At 31.8% G+C, this 14,785-nt stretch overlaps 1 long non-coding RNA gene across 2 annotated transcripts; it reads right to left on the minus strand.

Annotated features, from left to right (window-relative positions):
• Positions 1-2,710: 2,710 nt before the first annotated feature.
• On the minus strand, positions 2,711-13,221 carry LOC146998050 (uncharacterized). Of its 2 annotated transcripts, none has more exons than XR_015040003.1 (3): positions 13,144-13,221; positions 8,610-8,761; positions 2,711-5,076 (listed from the first exon to the last, which is right to left on the minus strand). It is a non-coding gene; the product is annotated as an uncharacterized LOC146998050 (long non-coding RNA). The 2 variants fall into 2 exon arrangements; XR_015040004.1 differs by lacking the exon at positions 13,144-13,221 and adding an exon at positions 8,860-8,947.
• Between the last annotated feature and the right edge of the window lie 1,564 nt (positions 13,222-14,785).

A 14,785-nucleotide genomic window follows, 5' to 3' on the forward strand; every position in this document is an offset into this window, starting at 1 on the left:
TTAGTTTTGTGTGTTCAGTTGTGTTTGAGGATAGCTGTTGAAAGCACTTGGATCCCCTTTTTCCCACAATTTGCTTGCGAGAAGTAGCAACAAGGTGAAAGCGGCATTTGTGTCTTTGACAAAGGGTGTGTGTGTGTGTGTGTGATTATGACAAAGCCTCGAGGGCTATCTGCCTAAGAGGAGGGATGCCTTCGTGGAGGACTTTCTAATGGAAACTGGCTCGTATACACGTTACACATGGGGAAAACCACGAAAACGCCCATGCAGCCAGCCCGTTCGCGGGATTCGAACCTCGGATCGAACTACCAGTGTTCAGCGACTTTACCGCTCGGCCGCTGGTGGGCCCCTTTGACAAAGGGAGAGGATATTAGTGTTGATTCTGATAAATTTTGAAATAATCGTTTCTCCAGTTTCATGTGTAAATGAGTAAATATTTAAAATTACTTTTAAATTAGAAATTTTCTGATTCCCACCCTTACATTAAAAATTTGCAGCTTCAATTTGGAAAAGAATTTAAAACAAATGGATTTGGTACTGTGCCAATAAAATTTCTATATTGAACTTTAAATAAATTTCGACAGTAGTACCATGATAGTTTTGCTTCTTTTCCACAAATAACATAAATATTTAGTATTAATTCCAATAAGAAAAATACTACCCGAAGACTCCATTTTACACTTCATAATTTTCATTTTCTATATCCCGATTAGTAAATCTGAAAATTAACGTTCCGTTTTGAATATACATGTCGATTTGTTAGCTAGACAGAAATAATTTCTATCCTGTACTGCATAATTTTGCAATTTAGAGCAGTATTTATTTAATTTAACCTAAAACGAAAAAAAATGATATATATATTTCCAGTTTTTTCTTGAAATTTCATTATTAAATTCATTTTTGTTATTCAAAAGAATTTTTCCAGGTATTTGATTCTACTTAGTAGATACATTTTTAAAAGCGGCTAGAATATCAGCTAAGAAAATATCTATGAATGATATTTTGTAATTTTGCATTTCGCAACTTGCATTTCTTTTATGCGATGAGAAATTTTAAAGCATTTTTCCGATGCATAATTTAAAATGATAATTAAATATGCAAAATCACAGAGTTTTATATTTCACGTAGAATCCATGCATGTCGTCATATCACGGAATTGGAACCCGGGATGTAATATAAGTTGTGCGAATCTGGCAAAAACAGGAGGGCTCTCTTGTAGCAGAAGGAAATTCCTTTGAGGATTACCTTCTAATGAAAAATATTCTGCAATTAAATTCCGTATGAAGCAAATCACCACACACATGTGCACTCGCCCGTTCTACAGCTGGCCGTAAAACACAGGTTAGACTGCAATTGTTTTTATTGATTAACTCAGAAATTCCCATCGGACAACGCACAAAAGCTGCATGTGTAAACTTACAGAAAGCATAAATATTCTAAACATGTCAATCTAATGATATCTTTAGAATACTTACGCAGTAGCTTTTCAGTGTTAAGAACATGTCTGCTTGTGCCAAATTCCCTTATTTAATTTATTTCTAGAAAAGACTGAGGACTTTTCGTTGACTAGATTTGTATCATTTTTTAGCATCATAAAGTGTGAAAAGTCTGCAATCGTACTTTTTGTCAGCATCATTTTTGTGTCCGAATCACTTTCCAAACTGTTGCCGCTAAATGTAATCTCAATGTATTATTAAAAAAATAAGTAGCGAAGAATCAACATTAGCATATCCTCTGATGTGACTAAAATATGAATTTCCTGAAATTTTCGTCTTTTTCCCTGGCAATGAAACAATACTTATGTAGTGATTAGTTTAAAACACTTGAAACTTACAATTAAAAAAAATAAATAAAAAATAAAAAAACTTATATTTAGGAAACATCGTGAAGAGTGTTTTATCGCACGTTTTTGCAATTTCTATTTATCGCATGTTTCTGGAACACTAGTGACATGAATTAAATGCAGTATCCAAAGACTTCTTTACAAGCTTGAGATTAAGTAATCCGATTATAAAAATCATAATTTACCAGTTTACGTGACACTGCACGTTAATTAAGAAATAGTAGCTTTCCTATTAAAATAAATTGCGATAAATGTGACACATACTCGCAGAAAATTCTGTAGACGAAATTTATATCAGGAATTTTACAATAATTCGAAATCTGCTTCTTGTTCATAAGGACTTCATCTGAAACCTTCATGCAACAGAAAGTAATTTTTATCTAGAAACAATCAATAGACCAAAATATAGTTTTCGGCGTTTTCATACATTTACAGCACTATTATCTTAATTACGCTAATAATTATAGCAGTGCGGGAGCTACATTTTTACCTAAATTTTAAAATGTTATTGTAATTACTTTGAAATTTATTCATCGAAATAAATTTATGTGAAATTTACACTTCCCTCTAAATAATTTGAAGAAACTATCAAATTTTGAATAAATACACATTCAAAGAACGCGTAGGATATCAACTTTAAATGGAGGGACACTGGTGTTTAACTTTAAGTGCCTGGAAGTTTAAGACTAGTCTTAATCCAAAATGTCCATCAACTGACGTTCGATTAGTTTAGTAAATAAATGAATAACAGTTGAAAGTCGAATGCATTAAATCATCTATTTTATTAAATTTGCAAATGAAATAGGTATTTAAGAGAGTTTAGTTTTCTGTAAATATCAAACATCAACAAAGTAAATTAATATCATTTATTATTTGAAAGATAAATACACGCATTGCATAAAAACAGTAAACCTTGCACGTAGTCCAATATATAAGGATGCATCATCTAAAATAAAAGCATAGCATTGGGTAAAATTTTACACAACAAAATACAGACCAATGTATATTATAAAAACTTCAATCATAATAAATTCAATCATAATTATATAAACTCGGATTAAATTATAATTTTATAAGCTAATTTAGAATAGCAAAATACTGAAAATTTAGTCGACATTATTTTAATTGCTTACATAACATTTCGAATTTTAAATGAGTTACACAATTATTACAAAGAATCTAATTCAAATCTATTATGCTGACCGTTGATTAATACCAAAGATAAAGTCTATAAAACTGTCTTATTAATTTTCTTGAAAACGTCACTCTTTCTTACACATTTCATTCATTTATATGATCTCATCTATATGAGTTATTAATTATCATTTAGGATGAGATTTTGTGGAAGATCTTGAAATCAGTAATTTTTTTTTTTTTTAATTTATAGAAAATGTTATCGTTAAAACTTCTTGAATAAGTCTCTGAAGTATACTCCTAAAATGTCATGGAGTCTTGGTATTTTAACAGTTTCTGAAAACGGGATCATCACAAAATGGTAACCGATTTTGAAGATATTATCAACTCAGTCGCTATATTTAACGTCTGTTTTTTCCATTTCAGCTTCGTCCATGTGTAAGTCTTCCTCAACATTAGCGTCCTGAGCAGAATCTAGACCTACTTGATATAATTGTTTACCAGTTTTCTGATCACTTTCTTTTAATGAGGATAATATTTCTGATGCGATTGTGACATCAGATTTTAAGGTAACTGGCAATGAAGGAAAATCTGAAGTATAACTGGATGAAGAACTTCCCAACGCTGTTTGAATGTTACTGGAGGGAAAACTGCTAGACATTATTTGAAGCACATTACAGTCAGAAGCATTTAGATTTTCTTTTCTAGTTTCTATCCATTTTTACAATTCATAATTTTTTTATATAACATTTTTTGGAATCTATGGTCCTTCTTTGCTTTAGAAGGATCTAATTTCTGATTTCGATCCGGTTTGTTTCCTGTACTTTTGCAAAATTCTTGCTTGTAAGTAGAAGATATGTGCAAATCAGAAAATGCTACCATAGCAGATGAGTTTGAATTTTCAGCTTTGGCAGGATTTCTAGTACCTTTGAAATTTCCATGAAGATAAGAACATCGCGGTACTATTCCTAGTTTGGAATTTGTAATAGTCTTCAGTTTCATCATGTACAAAAGGATACTCAGGAAAGCAAGTATCGTCGCTCAAACATTGAGCTGATACTTCGCTAAAAGATTTACTTGCGGCCTCTATAATGCAATGTAACTTCTCTGTTGCATCTTAAAGAACTTTCGTAAAGCTCAAATTTATTTCATTGATTGTGTAATTACAATTCTGTTGCGGGGTTGACATTATTGGAACTGGAGGTTTTGAATAACCGGTTCTGATAGTCTTTAATTGGTCCGCATCATAGTAGTGACTTAATTTCGAAAATAGAATGAGGAAAAGCTGTAGATAATTTACAGCCGTGTTAATGTGTAGGAATATAGACTTCGTAGGTTTTATCTCCTTAAGACATGGTTCAAAGTCCACGAGTCTTAGAAGTATTGCGTTTAGTGTATTAAACTCATCGGCTGTGCAAAATTGTAGAAGATGTAGAATTCGATCTATGATTTCTGAAACACTTTTTTACACAAAATTAACCCCTGCAGCAGCAATCGTTTCTAAGGCGTAGTTGTTATTATTAGGAGAGGATTCCAAGTATTCTTCATAGTTTACCATGTTTCTTCATAAATTGGAACTTTGATATCTGCTAACGAATACGCCTGTTGCTTTTTTACATCTGGAATTAACTTGTTCTCGATTTTATTTTTTAAACTTTTCTCAAATAAAGTCTTTAAATCTGGAAACTTCAGGTGATCGTTTACATCTGGATGTAAGACATAGTCCTCATTTGTTTTGATAGAGTTTTGAAAGAATTTTTTACTTGTGAAGATATTTCATTTTCCTCGTATGATGAAATTTTTTTTTTTATCTGCAGATGCTGGAAGCTCGGAATCGATATCTTTAATACATTTATCAAATTTATCTTCATCTGTATCGGTGACTTCAACTGTTTCCACTGATCTTTCACTTAGGTGAACTGTAATTGCGAAGAATTATTTTTCTTTTCCTCGTTAGAAGACCCCGCACGTCCTGTTTCTAAAAGGCCATTTAGTTGCAGTTCACAAGTAGATTTCTTGTCGACCTCCTGATGATCGTTCATATCAGTATGAAAATAAGGAATTTCAATGTATTCACAAATACTTGCCCAGAAATGGAAGCTCTGAAATATGTAGAAAAACATCATCATTTACAAAATAATGCTGTTGGAAGACCACAGACAATGCAATAAATCTGAAAACGGACGACTATTAATAATATTTATATATTAAATCCGTTAAAAAATACTATCTCACTCTGAGATATTTATATGTTTTAATAATAATCCAGTTACACTAAGAACGTTACTATATATATATATATATATATATACAATCATATAAATATCTACTTATTGTACCGTAGGATAATATAGATTGGAGGAAAGACTCAGAGTATTAGCAGAAATCAATTTGTGTATTACAGTTTGGTTTACTTAATTACAGCAAAGCACTCGAGGGTTATCCCACCCCGATTGAAGGTACGCCTTCGTGGAAATCTTTCCAAGGAAAACTGGCTCGAATACACGATACCCTAGGGAAAAACCAACCTGCAGATAACACGTTCGCTGGGATTCGAATCCCGAGACGAAGTACCAGTTGTGCATGTTTCATTTTATATGTGCATATTATTTCCTTTAATTTGTTTGCTTTGTCGTGTCTAAAGTAAATATATTCTGTGGTTTAGTAAATAATAACTCTCCATCGCATCTACTCAGATGGCTTAATGCTGGTGAAGTTACTGTCAGTATATAAATATTCAAATCATTTTATGAAGTTAAAAAAAATCATATGCCACTGCTAAAAATTAAAGCCCATATATAAAGAGAATTCAATAGAACTATTAGTAAAATATGTTTCATGAATTAACGTTAGATATTCCTAAAACTATTCTAAAATTCTTAAAGCTAGAATGAATTACAGGTTTCCGATTAAAAACTATCGGAAACTATTAAAGGTTACCGTTTCATACAATACTGTAAGTTATAGCCGTTGTACAGACCTCAAAAACCTGTCCTCAGAGTACTTTTTCTAAGAATCATCGATATCCTAAAATTAGTCCATTGGATATGCACAAAGATACTAAATAAAACTACTACATAAAATCGCTTTTAAACTATTATCTATAAATATAAAGAAGAATGTGTTTGTTCGCGATTATCTCAGTCACTACTAGAGCTATCGTGACCAACATTTCTGCAAGTCTTTTCTGAGTCCTGGAAAAGTTCGACGTCCCCATTTTTCAAGAAGAAAAAATAGCTAAAATCAGGGATATTAATTCAAAACTCGGAAAAACGATCATTTTCGCCCACATTTTTCCGAGTGGCAACAGTCAACGCTGGAGATAAAAATCTGCTTCATTTCGAGAAGTGATGCCACTGCTCTCTTTCAAATTGTAGAGATTGTTAATAAACAATTTCTAAATTTTCCAATGACATAAAAGTAGCATTGCCAAACATTAAATACATTATTCCCGACTCTAAAAATCACGGGGAAGACATTTCGACTACTCCCAGCTTCGTAAGACTTTAATAAGCCGAGATATTAAAAACTCCAAACCACTAATTTTCGCAATCATTTTTCCGAGTGGCAAAAGTTTCGCGTATTGGAGACTAAAATGCTTTATTTCGAAAAGTGTTGCTAATGTTCGATTCCATATCGTAGAATTTGTTAATCGAAAATTTGTAAGTTTTACAAAAGCTATATATAAAACGAAGAATGCCTGTGTGTACGTTTGTTCGAGTTATTGATTTCTGATCAGTCATGATAAATTTTTTGAATCATTAAAATTATTTAAAATCACAATTAATTTCAACTAAAATTGAATATAGGTGATTTAATCAACTAAAATTGAATATAGGTGAAATATTGAATTGAACCTGAGCTTTTACGACCACTTGATTAGACAGACTAAAAGCATTAAAAACTGCGTGCCATTGTTGTTTATATAATGAGAGAGAATTAGTTTATTTTTCTATCGAAATCTTTTATGTGGGTTCCAAATCGCATCAGCTTGAAGAAATGTAGGAGTATGAATCGTAATTTCTGCGTCGTCATTGGAGAAGGATTACAACGGTATCGGTCTCTTTGATGTTTACTCTCAATCTAACTTAACTGGCTTCAGCTAATTCCGCTAGTAAAGTAATAACAAGAATGTCGCTTTTATAATCAGCGAAATAAATGTAAGAATTATTGTTATATGAATTACAGCGAAGCCTATGAATTCCTATGGGTGCTTTTAGATGATTTTGCTTTGCTATAAAAATATGTTAGGATTTTGTTTTGACTGCCACTATATTTTTGTAAGAATAAATTATCGTCTGCAACTTGACAGTTTTGTTTTCATGCAAAATGGCGCTTTTAAAAATACAGTGGCTGGAAGACTATGTGTTCTTTCTAAAGAAATTTATTCGTTATCTAGTTATTAACAAAATTAGTGGAGGCTTTGGTGTTTCGATATCTAAAGTTACGGTATGTAATGTTGTCAACAATAAAGTCAAAAAACGTTAAAATTTAGCTTCAAGAGGAAACTTTGTTCCAAATACGTATCCAAGGAAGAAATAGAGCATTTCGAATATTCCAGAAGTAAGATCTTTAGTGTTAACTCCACCAAGTCAAAGAAACAGTTGCAAAATCATTAAAATGCTCAATGGGAACTGTAAGTGATTAATGATGATTTAAATCTTGAAAAGGAGAAAAATCATAATGTGCATCGTCTTTCTTCATGACATAGTATCGCCGAACGAGCTCCAGAATTATTAATGAGAAATATTTATCCGAATAAAAATGGGAAAAAAAAATAATCATTAGGCGGATCTTGTGTACTAAATGAAGGCAGTAAAAGGCGTTTTGTTTATTGTCATGAAAGAGGAGAAAAAAATCTTAAACATGGTTCAGGGAATCTAAAAAACGTTTGGTACTATTCCGTTTTGAGGATCGTAAAAAAAATGCAGCGAAAATGTATGCGCAAAAGCGCCAAATCTAGCAAACGCGCTCATTTAACAGCGCGCCAAATCTAGCGTACGCGATGATTGCAGATTGCGTAAGTTTATATAGTTCTATATTTCTTAAGATGCCAGTGAAATACTAGTTTAATTTTTAAATCCTTTTGGGATTTTAAATCCTTTTTTGATATCCTATGGGATTTAACAATTTGGGAATTACCCCTGGCGCAATAGAATTTTGGGTGAAGTGCAGAATCACCCACTGCTTGACTCGTTTTTAACAATTCCACATACTCGGTATCCATGTACACATTGACCCATTTTCACTTAAAAAGTAAAAGAAAATTGACAAAAATTAAATTGTTTTTATCATTGTAAAAAGCGGGAAACAAACAAGTGGACGATTCTGCAGTTTACCGAGAAATTTTTTAAAGAAAAAGCATCATTCATTATAGAAAATTATACTTGAACAACCAACGAGATGAAAGTATGCTTTAGAGATAACTCGGTTGCGAAACAGCGATGCAGGCATCCATTCAGGTACGTTTAGCAATTTTTATATAAATTATAATAATGATCTGAAATAGCTATTTACTCTTATGCTTCCATTCATTCATGCTTAGCCTTTTTTATATAAAATATATTACTAATAAGTATTATATGAAATTAAACTTTCATCTAAATTAAAATATCAATCTTAGATAGTTACTTACTATTATACTTCCTTTCTTGCATTAGGGTTGCCGCAATTATTTTTGGCAGTACTGGCATCATCAATAGTTTGGCGAATTTTTACGCCCTCAAAACCGAATAGTACCAAACATTTTTCTAGAGGATTCATGATTGTTGCTGGTTTTTCATATAACTGCAAATTAAAGATAAAGAGATTGGAGAAAAGTATTAAAATAAACTCCAATTATTATCAAAAACATAACTTATACCTAATTTTCAGAAATGAAATACCTTCTCTTTATACACTGTGCGATTAATCAATAGAACTGCATCAATATAAAGCTAGCAGCGTCACGTCAAAATCTACTGTTAATTTCCTAGAAAAACGGAACAAGAAATAGGTAATCAAGGCTGTAACCATCACACATCCCTACTAAATTAATGACCTATTAATGTACTTTGTGCTTTTGGACATTTAAAAAACGGGTTATGCAAACGTGGAGATACAACCTCCTACGACTTTGGAAAGCTGTTTGAGAGCAATGGGATAAACTACCTCTTCCGATGCTATAAAAACTTTATGTATTGGAAATTAGTGTCTGAAGAGATAGTGGAGAATAAGTATTATCAAATAAAACATTTAAGACAAAACGTTTAGGGAAAATATTTCTGTAATTACAATGAAAAGCATCTAAAAACGGGAAAAACAACCGCTGTATTTCGCCTAAGACTGTGACCAATGTATTTTCGGCAGTAGTGGTGATTCAGATCACTATCTGTTTGGTTGCCCGCACACATCGAATTCACATTTAAAATGACCAACAGCAATCAATATGCCGGCATGGTTCAAGAACACAATTAACAATAAATATACGCTTAGCCGCATTAGAGACTGCACTAACATTGCTAAAAGCATTGCTGACAGCATGAAGTGACTACTTTCCTTGGACACAGTGCCGTCAGCAGCCTGCTCTGTACATATATTAATTTACTTAATGTCTTGTGTTTTTTTGTTTTTGTTGTTTTTAATTATACTTAATATTATGATTACTCCAGAACTCATTTAATGTATTCTACAATTTGTAATGTATTTGGTCATCTTTACATCTGTACCTGATTTTTATAGCACATCCTTAATATAACTGTATGTCTAACATGTACGATAATAGTGAAAAGTGTTCCGCTTTGTCTCAGCAGTCCCCACCAGTCACGGGATCCAATAGGCTGAAAAGCACCTAACCCAGTGGGCCAGCTGTTTTGTCGATTGTGAAAAGAAAGTACGCACATGTGTATGTATGCGCATATATGTGTATAGTATACATACACACATCTGCGCTTTCATATATACACACATACATGTACACATAACATGTACACATACATCCATGCATACATTTCTGAATCCAGTCCTGGTAACAGAAATGTACCATTAATCGATCTAAGGAAAATAGATTCGGCTAAGGCAAGGAATGAATTTTCAGTGAAATCACTAGAATTTCTTTAAGCCAGATAATTTTAATTATAATATAATTTTGAAACGTTGTTTATTATCAAGTACTCGGGAACAAGATTTTCGGAGTTTAAGTTTCCTACTCGGAAACAGTTTTTAAATCATGTTTGTGTTTAGATTCTGGACCTTTAGCATTGTCATTATAATTGTTTTTGCTTTATTAAAAGAACATTTTGATGAAAAATAATTTCTTTTGCAAAATATGCAGTCTGCTACTGCTTCAGGTATTTAACTGCTAATCTTTGAAATTATTGTCAATGCATGGAAACTGTGCGAAAGGAGTTAACAGTTGTTGCATATTTCAGAAATGTGCTGCATTGGAAAAAAATTCTGAAAGATTTCAGATTTTAAATGACGTCCAAAGGGGCGTTTTTTAACGTTTTGTGTGTTACCTTTATTTATTAAATATTTTCTTTGCACTTAAACCATAAAATCCAGTTCAATATCAATATCGCCAAATAATTTTAAAAAGAGCATATCTTAAAGAATTTCCAATACACAGTTTCGCGCGCTGGAGGTAAAACGTTTCTTCCTCCGTAGAGTGTTGCCATTGTTTGCTTTTAAATCGTTGCGTTCGTTACTCAAAAATTCTTTAAAGATTTACAAAATATGAAATCGATAAAAAAACATATTCCAAATTTTAAATTTGGTCTTCCACATGCCCATATTCGTAGAAGGATTATGTCATTCAAAATTCGATGGCTCTAGGTATCGTTGTTTTATCACAATGCGAGAAATATGCATACATTTATACATATTTTTCATTAGTTAATTTCTTCAAATATAATGCAGAACTCTAACATTCGGTGGCAACAGTTTGAAAAGTGAAACGGGCATTTATAGTGATTCAACACAAAATCGCAAAACTGAAAAATCTAGTCTTTCAGGGACAAAGCCCCTTTGGACTAAAAAAAAATTAAACCTTTTTCACTACTCATAAAAATATTTGAAAAAGAAAAAACAGTTTTTTAAATCTCACACCCTTTTTTAAATACTTCATTTTTGAGGCAAGATTTAACTGAATGCATGTTCCAGAATGTTTTGTTCTAATGTTTTAACAATCGGTAACAACTGATGCACGATATACCAGTGCACGTGGCCTATAGATTTTCTTACAAACTCCAGTGAGAGTTAATGTGTTGAATAAAATAATCTAAAATAAAGTTGAAAGAAATCGTAACTTGCAAAACAAGGTAATTGTAGCAATGTAGTAACTGACTTTCGAACACATTTTCCAAAAATAATGTTTAAACTTTATTTAAAACTCCAGTTTTTCTGTACGAAAAGAAACAGTAACATTAAATTTTAATATAGTAATTTTATGAAGCACTCCGCAACTATTAAATGAACTAAAATGTTTATGTACATATTTAATTTTTTTGTGGTGTTTTGTAAATGAATAGAAATATTTCTCGAAAAATAACTAGTGTAATTACACAAGCAGATATGCTTAATAGACATTTTACTTTATTAGTTAGATTTCAGCTCAGTTACTTCCGTATGCCATAAAATATTACCGAAAAAATAAAAGTAAAATATTGATAAATATGTTTATAGGAACACATCTAGTAATCCCGAAATTTTAATGCATTTTTAACTCAGTAAAAGAAAAAAGAAAAAACTATGCGTTGATAATGGGATTATCACCTATTTATTTCATTTTACCAAACAGTCTTGTAAGCAACACAAATAACTGATATATTTGTAATGGTTTCAGAATTTTTGGGCCAATCCTAGTTGGACACACTGCCGAAAACATTTACGTTTTTCCATACAATCAAACCTACACGAATTAAATTAAGCAGACTACTTTTGGCGACTTTATGATGAGCAGTAAAAACGGGACATATACGATGAGTAGTTGACGGGTCATTCAAAGAAAATATACAGTTAAACATAGTATATATACTATGTGTGTATAGTATATATATATATATATATATATATATATATATACGTTCTTTGGATCATTTTTGGTGTTGGCGATAATGTTCAAAGTCGCGCCAAGGCTGCACCGTATACTAGAATTTTACCCTGTTCTTAATTATATCTCGATTTTTTTTTTTTTTTTTTTTTTTTTTTTTTTGGTTTGTTTTCTTTAGTTTTTGCTATTTCCCCAGGGCACAGTTGACGACTTTCGGGACAAGTTCGAGGGATTTTCAGACGATAAGCGCTTGCACAATTAAGTATTTGTTTCACTTAATCTTTTTTGGATAAAGACGTCACACCTAGAAGTTTTTTTATAAAAATATTTATGAATGGTTTTGGAATATCAATATTATACACCACAAAAATGTATTAAGTTGTAAAAGATAATTAACGTTTACTTCATACTAGTCTAGATTAAGTCGGTCAATTAACGCAGTCAAAGTGCAAACTGCGTACTCACAAAGCACTCGAGGGTCATTTTATTTCAGAAGCAATTATCTTAAATAATTATTAAATGAGCATTTACAAGCGTTTTTCAAATTTAAATTTAGTTTCAGATAATTACTTATGAAATAAACTGGCACTCGAGGGCGAGTTTTATTTCGGAGGTCTAACCTTAACAAATATTTTATTTTAGAGGTTAAATTAATTTTAAGCTAACGTAAAAAATATTTTAAGCTTGTAAAACATTTATGCTTAATATTAATTTTTTCTACCTATCGCGCACATACCTTACATCACAAATAATTATATTTTACATAACGAGCAATTTCTATTTCAACAGTGTCTAGTTTTACACATGTTAAATTGAAATCGAAGTATTGAAGAAAGCAATTCCAATTGTTCCGTAGTCTTAATTTAAGGTATTAAACTACTTGCCAGTTTATATATAAACAAAACATGAAATAAAATCCGAACATCGTGATTTTATTAATTGCATTTTCTTTCCTAAATGCAAATAAATGTGAAGTTAATGAAAACTGACACTTTACCATGTTTACATGTTAAATGCAAGCTTCACAAAAGAAAACTGAAACATAAGTATGCAATACACAATAAATTTTCATCCTCATAAAATATACTGAATTTTATGAGGATAAAATAAATTTAATAAATAAATATGTATAATAAATTACCTTTACGTAAAACAAGGTTTTTAAAATCCGCTTAGCAAACTGTTTCGCGCACCAGTGAAGTATAAGGAAGCATTTCCGTACTCGGAAATGTTTCTTTATAATTCACTGGTCTGGTGTCGGTTGCCATACAGTTAAAATAAGATGCAAACTTACATACTGAAATTATAAATCTCAAAGTGTTTTGATAGGTTACGGAACTTATTGTAGGTTAAGGAGGGTTGTATTAAACATTAAGAAAAACAATCCCGTATTTAGGACATGAAGAAAAAGGAGCACAGAAATGTTAATTTTAGACTCAGGAAAAAGTGCACCACCAAAATTTCTTTTTGCTAGTTTTTCCACCGAATAATATTGTTGTTAATAATTCCGCTTTTCTCAATCAGAGTAAGCCCACCAAATTCGTCGTGGTGGAGGAATCAAGATTGCGCTTGCGCTAGCAAGAGCCTCGGTTTCCGTACAGGTGACAGTTGCAGTACAGGTACCGTACAGGTGACCGAGGGTCTCTTACCCCCTTACAACAACCTCTAGAGAGGACTTTACGGCTCTCCACATTTTTTAAGTGTCCCTCATGCCAAAGAGACACTATACATTTACAAATATCCATGCCTTCTCCAGGATTCGAATCGGAGCCCTTCGGTGAGGTAGTCAGAGTCACTAACGACCATCCCGGTTGGACGGCTTACCACATATAGAATGGCGTAGCAAGACCCAGAGAGAGTCAAAAGGGAAAAGAACTGCCTTAAATATACGTCAAGGCAACAAATTCTTTTAAGTGCATAAAGTCTCTAAATTTCTTAATTTGGCCATGACATTAATATTCTGTCCATTAATAGATCCATATTTTAGGTTATAAAAAGTATAATAAAAAGGATATTATTTCTGTGCAAGTATCGTAATCTTTTTCAATGGTGCCTTCATTTGTTACGGATAAAACAAAATAAAATTTTATCGTTCCTTCCCTTAATAAATATAACTTTGGCATTCCAAAATAACCTCCCAGAATCTAAAGAACAAAGTTAAAAAATTTCCAAGTTCGAAAGGTGTTACTGAAGGAAATGCAAAATCATTTTCATATATCCAATGAAAAGAAATTCCCTCAGATTATATTTGATAAGGTCTGAAATCGGATATCAAAAATCTATAGCAAATACATGGGGAAATACGTAACATATGATTTTAGAAATATCTACGTATATTAACCGAATGAATGTTGCAAAATTTTACAAAATTTTACAAAAATTATGGATTCCATACTACACAAATAAAATGTATTTTAATTTGTATTAATTAAATGCATTAGTCAATCATTTCTTCTTCTTTTGAAAACTGCGTTTTGCCAGTTTCCTCAATAGTGACATGTATTATTTTACCATGACGTTACGCAATTTGTAAAAAATTTATTGATTAATTCACAGTATTATGAATCATTTTCTACAAATTTTACAAGCAGTGTTTTCAGTTTCCAAACTGAATTATGGAAAAATTTGAAAACATTAAGCTAAATTCATACAACACTGACCTACTGAGCAACTTCCGACCTAAATTAGCGTAAAGGCAAAAAACGGAATATGTTACTCAGAGGTAAAAACCATGTACTATCTACTGGCTGCAACCTTAGGTCGGGCCAAAACAGATCAGTCGG

The sequence above is a fragment of the Stegodyphus dumicola genome, chromosome 3 (genome assembly GCF_044657685.1).
Source record: "Stegodyphus dumicola isolate Sdum_Otavi_A_Nest chromosome 3, ASM4465768v1".
NCBI lineage: Eukaryota > Metazoa > Arthropoda > Arachnida > Araneae > Eresidae > Stegodyphus > Stegodyphus dumicola.